This window comes from Pantherophis guttatus, chromosome 6, assembly GCF_059756535.1.
Source record: "Pantherophis guttatus breed Tessera chromosome 6, ASM5975653v1, whole genome shotgun sequence".
NCBI classification, from domain to species: domain Eukaryota; kingdom Metazoa; phylum Chordata; class Lepidosauria; order Squamata; family Colubridae; genus Pantherophis; species Pantherophis guttatus.
Genome location: NC_142068.1, coordinates 71,452,271 through 71,458,270, shown reverse-complemented (window position 1 = coordinate 71,458,270; position 6,000 = coordinate 71,452,271).

The window sequence follows — 6,000 nt, the reverse complement described above, 5'->3', positions numbered from 1 at the left end:
AATTCTGCTTGCTGAGCCCCAAACTGAGAGTACAGCTGGTTCGAATATGCAGTTACCAACCAGTAAGCATGATCTGCAAGCAAGCTCTTTTTCTGGTTGGTGGTTTCAATGAGAAAAATCTAAACACGGTAGGCATAAATGCTATCTAATATTTACATTCAACAATTCCCATGTTCTCTTTCCTATACCTGGCAGCCCCAGATATGTGAGTACTACCACGCCTGGAATCCATCAGAGTTGGGAAACTCAGAATCAATTCATAGCGGCTATAAGTCTTGCCTTGAAGTTTGCAGATGATCTCATTGCACAGAAACACCCTTTGCATTTCCCTAGATTAGTGTTTTTTTTTTTAAATTTAATGATATAAGATACAAAAATGCAAAAGAAAATAATAAGAAAGATAAGGGAGGGGGAAAAGAAGGGGAAAGTGTAGGAAAAAGGGGAAAAAGAAAGAAAAAGTTTTGACTTCCCTTTGGTGCTGTAGAATAAGATGATCAAACCTCAACTTTTTACTTTTACCTTGTAGTATAAAGTAGCCATTTCTATAGCCACAAATCTATCTAATTGGTAAAACCCAAAGTCAAAGTTTCATTCCCCACCCCTCCATCTTGAGCACAAAGTCCAGAAGCGGTTTCCAAATAGAAACAAAAGTATGTGTGGTTTTGTCTTTAATCAAAGCAGTCAGTTTAGCCAACTCTGCTAACTCCATCAACTTCTGCAGCCATTCTTCCATGGCTGCTCGCTGCCTACAATTTGGCAGTTCAAATCTCACCGACTCAAGGTTGACTTAGCCTTCCATCCTTCTGAGGTTGGTAAAATGAGGACCCAGATTGTTGAGGACAATATGCTGAAGTGGGCTGTAAGTGCTATTGCTATTAAGAGGTTATAAATAATGATATCTACGAAAAGTCTTTCTATGGGGTAAAATGACTTCTCAATAATTCACCTTTCCCTTACAGAGTCACTTCTATTTGCAGGTCTTTCTATTTTGTGACTTTATCTGGATCCATATAGAAAAGAAAGTTCACTTTTAATCTGCTTTGCTCTGCTTTGCAGGCAATATAGATGGGGTCCTCACACAGATTACTGTAGTCCTCACTTGTTATCATTCTTGAGGAAATGTGCTGAGATCAGTGGTGAAATGTAAAATGTGTTACTACCGGTTCTTGGGCATGGCTTGGTAGTGGTGGTGGTGGGGATAATGTGACTGGATGGTCCTGGCCAACTTTTTTTTTTTAACTTTTAAAAGCATTTTTTTCTACAACCTTAAGAGGTTGCAGAAAAAAATGCTTTTAAAAGCCTCTGACGATCAGGCAACTCAGCTGGGATCGCCAGAGGCTTTTAAAGGCATTTTGTTTCCTACAACCAAAGAAAATGCTTTTAAAAGTTAAAAAAAAAGCCTCTGATGATCGCGCGGCTCAGCTGGGCATGATAATGTGGGACAGGAAGAACTTCTAGGGGTATCAGATGGAACTTGCACCTTTACTTTGACAAAGGAGATGAGGCTTCATTCTAATATGAAATATATATCCTTACTCAGCCATGCTATCCGATTACTCACAAGCCTAGGGGCTACGCTGAGTGATGCCATGCCAAGGATTCTTAAAGATCTACTGAGGCTTCCTGAGAAAGGAATTTCCCTCTTAATCCTTCCTCTCACCACTGTAGAAATTTTACTGACTATTAGTGAAATAGGTTAATGACTTGCTCCACCCTCACAACCAAGAATGAAAATCAAGCACCATTAATAGAAACTTTTACAGTAGGGAAGTTAAAAGACCTGGGAGTTGCTGCCAGGAAAATCTATCATTTTTACTGCCTTCCTTTCTCAATGCAAATTGCACATTTCTGTGAAACTTCATGGTGTCAACATCCAGCTTGAGTATCCAAATAAAAGTCCAGGATCATGTCTTTTCTGAAAAGCTTACTGTTTACTGAATACATAGCATGGTAATGGCGAGGTAAAACTAACTCTGAGTTTCTCAGGCAACAGTTCACAGTATTAAACAATGAAGTTCCCAGTCCAATTCCCAGGAATCCACATAGACTATGTAAACAAGTTCTCTTTGTTATGGGAACCATCTGCCTTCTTCTTCACACCTATTGATATGTCCTTGAAAAGTTTCTAGACTTTCGCAAATGAGTGAATAACGTAGCATGTCTGAGCATGATCTTTAAAGATTTTATCAAGACAGGTTTGCTGCCTCCAGCAAGATAAATTTTCCTGTGAGACTTTCAGTCAGTAGCTTAGGAACTGGGCTGGAATGAGTGAGAGATAATTGAACAGTTCTAGAGGGACAGTCAGATGAAATAGAAGATGAGTATTCAAGGCACCCCATTAAACCAGACTTGCTTGAAATATATCACAAATGGCACTGACATGTTCACTTCTTTCCTCCACCTCTACATCAGAACCGAAGGCACAAAGTTTGAACAAGAAATCCACTGACTACTTAAGCCAGTTTTACTGAGAAGAGGGTTCCCCTTAAGTGGGGACTCTGAAATCCAAAGAGCTTTCTTTTATTGTGAGAACCATTCAACTCTCAATCCATTCTGTCTCTCCCAGATCCTATCTGTACTTTTGTTGTTACAGCCGATACTGCTGATGTCATAATAAAAAAAATCTCTGCTGAGGGAATGTTTTCTTCCTTAGGTTTATATGGGGAATATTTTCATATGTATGCCTATAATAGTTTGGGGTTTGCAGCTGTAAGATGTTATTGCTTTGTGGGGTCCTTGATGCTCTCTGAGCTTTGTTATTTTCTTGCAAACATTTTATTACCAAACTAGGTAACATCATCAGTGTTATTGCTTTCTCAGAAGAAAACAATCTGTACACGAAGATATTTTTTAAATTTATGATATGATAATGTACACACAGAGAATCTCAGCTCCTCTCTCTCACTACCTCCTTCCCTCCCTCTCCCTCTCCCCCCCTCTCTCTTTCTTTCTTGGAGGCCCCATTCAAATTATTGAAAGAATTTACTATTATTTATTTAGCAGCTGATGAGAACTTGACAAAGGAGAAGTAAACATATACAGACAATCCATGTAATTATATACAAATTATATTTTTATTATTTATTTTTATTTTACTATTCATATTTCTATGCTGCCCACTCTCTGAGGACTCTGGGCGGCTTACACCAAAGACAGTATACTAAATAGCATATTGCCCCCAACAATCTGGGTCCCCATTTTACCCACCTCGGAAGGATGGGAGGCTGAGTCAACCTTGAGCCAGTGAGATATGATCCGCTGATCTGCTGAACTAGCAGTCAGTTGAAGTAGCTACAGTACTGCACTCTAACCACTGCGCCACCTCGGCTCTATATACAGCAGAAGCCTCATAACTGGATGTCCAATTCAGCTATCCAGGCAATCTCTTCTGGTGTTGTTTTGTGCAGATCTTCTAGGAAATCAGAGAACTCATGTCAGGGGCAATCTTGCGCAATATGTTTAATAGTTTCCATATCAGCACCACAATTGCAACAAGGAGAGTGTTTCCATCTCCACTGATAAAGGGCAAATCTTTCAGTATTGCACATAATTCCATACAATTTTATCCAGACAGAAAGAGGCAGGCTAAATGTAACCATTTAAGCTTCAGTAAAGTATACTCTTAAATGGTTACAGAAGTAGCATTTGTATTGAGAATTTGTGTTGTTTGAGTCGGGAACGACTACCACATATGTGCGAGGGTAACCTTTACCTTTACCTTTAAAGTATACTTTATTTATTTTATTTTATTTGTCAAGAACGTATTAGGTAATATATATAAGTATAAGCATGAATTCAATACATAAAATACAGTAGTGAAATCCAAATTTTTTTATTACCTTTTTTACGGTTCTGTGGGCGTGGCTTGGTGGGTGTGGTGTGGTTTGGTTGGCGTAGCTTGGTGGGTGTGGCAGGGGAAGGATTCTGCAAAATCTCCATTCCCACCCCCACTCCAGGGGAAGAATACTGCAAAATCCCCATTCCCTCCCCACTCCTGGGGGAAGGATACTGCAAAATCTCCATTCCCACCCCACACTGGGGCCAGCCAGATATAGTATTTACCAGTTCTCAGAACTACTCAAAATTTCTGCTACCAGTTCTCCAAAACCTATCAGAACCTGCTGGATTTCACCTCTGATAAAATTGATATGAATAGAGGAAACATTAGGACAGGGATGGTAGGCACACTGTGCTCTTATGCACGCCCCTTACAGACCTCTTAGGAATGAGGTGAGGTCAACAGTAGACAGTTTTAGGTTAAAATTTTGGGGGTTTGGGGATAAAACCACAGAGTCAGGTAGTGCATTCCAGGCATTGACCACTCTGTTACTGAAGTCGTATTTTCTGCATATACTCTTGGCAAAACATATGGCCATGAGTCTTTCTTTGCTAGATGACTGAGTAGGATGGTTGGCAGTATGGCTTCTTCAGAGACATACTGCTATGAAAAATTGATAAAGTCCTCATCCCAGGGGCTGGAGTGACAATTGGGTATGATTATATAGGCTATAAATAAAATATGCTGTAAATTAAATATACAGTATCCCGGTTTTAAATTTGTAAGCCCAGTCACAATAATGACACATTTAGAAATAGAGTCAATGACATCCCTGTTAATGCTGGAATCTGCTAAAATATGTCTGTAATAGACACATCCAATCTCCATTTGAAAACTGTGGAGGAGGGATCTATTATTTTTTTAGAAAGATGATTTCACTCCTTTTACCATTAGATGCCGCTGTTGTTCCTAATCTTATTCCACTTGAATACAGTGTCTGCTGGTTCTTACATGATAAGAGCCGTGGTGGCGCAGTGGTTAGAATGCAGTATTGCAGGCTAATTCTGCTGACTGCTGACTGCCAGCAGTTTGGCAATTCAAGTCTCACTGGCTCAAGGTTGATTCAGCCTTCCATCATTTGAGGTCAGTAAAATGAGGACCCAGATTGTTGGGGGCAATTTGAAACCACTTAGAAAGGGCTGTAAACACTCTGAAGCGGTATACAAGTCTAAGTGCTATTGCTATACAACATTTTTTTTAAAAAAAAATCAGCCAGTTTGTTGGAGGGCTCACTTTTTTAAATAGGCCAAAATGTTGGAATTAAACCAGATTTTCAAAGCTAAGGTGTCTGTGTATAGATTTTAACAATGTCCTTGCCTGTCTGACTTTCATGCTTAAGTGAGGATGAGAGCCTAGCATTCTCTGCTCCTAGTTCAACACCTTTCCAATAGACCACACTGGATTTCAGTAATTACCATAAAAATATTTCTCTTACTGTTTCTTTTCATCTCAGTCCATTGGTTATTCAGCATCCTTGGCTTCAGGACAGAAGAGGACTATCCCCTTGAACATACAAAGCGTTACAAAGTTCAGGGGTGTCAAACTCAAGGCCTGCAGGCTGCATCTGGCCCACGGGCAGGGCCGGATTTTCCTATAGGCTAACTAGGCTTCAGCCTAGGGCCTCAAGATCCAGAGGGGCCTACACAGTGTGGGATTCTGGGGGTTCTAGGTGGCTCGGCCGAACCCTTTGTTAAATTGCTGGCTCCCCCGCCCCTCCGCACCACTATTTATTGCCAATAAATAGTGGTGGGCGAGGGGCGGGGGAGCCAGCAATTTAACAAAGGGTTCGGTGTTTTTTTTTGTAATTTTATTGGCCCCCGGAGCTTCAGCAGAGGCTAATTGGCCTCCCGGCTCTCAGCTGATTTGTCTCCGCTGTTTTGCTCAGGGCTCTTCTGCTTCGGTGCAAAGAAACGAAACTGAAACTGCTTTGCTGTTGCTGCAAGGTTGGAAAATTAGGCAGGCAGAATTCTTTTCTTTTTCCTCACCAAAAAAGGTACGTGCAAACAATGGGAATTTTAGGGGAAAAGAGAAGAGTTCAGGATTTTAAAAAACAAAAGAAAAAAAAGCTGTATTTAACTAGGGAATTGTAATAATTGAGATACTATTAATTGTATATTTCTGAAAGCAGAAATGGTTAAGTTGTGGTTTGGAGGAATATATGG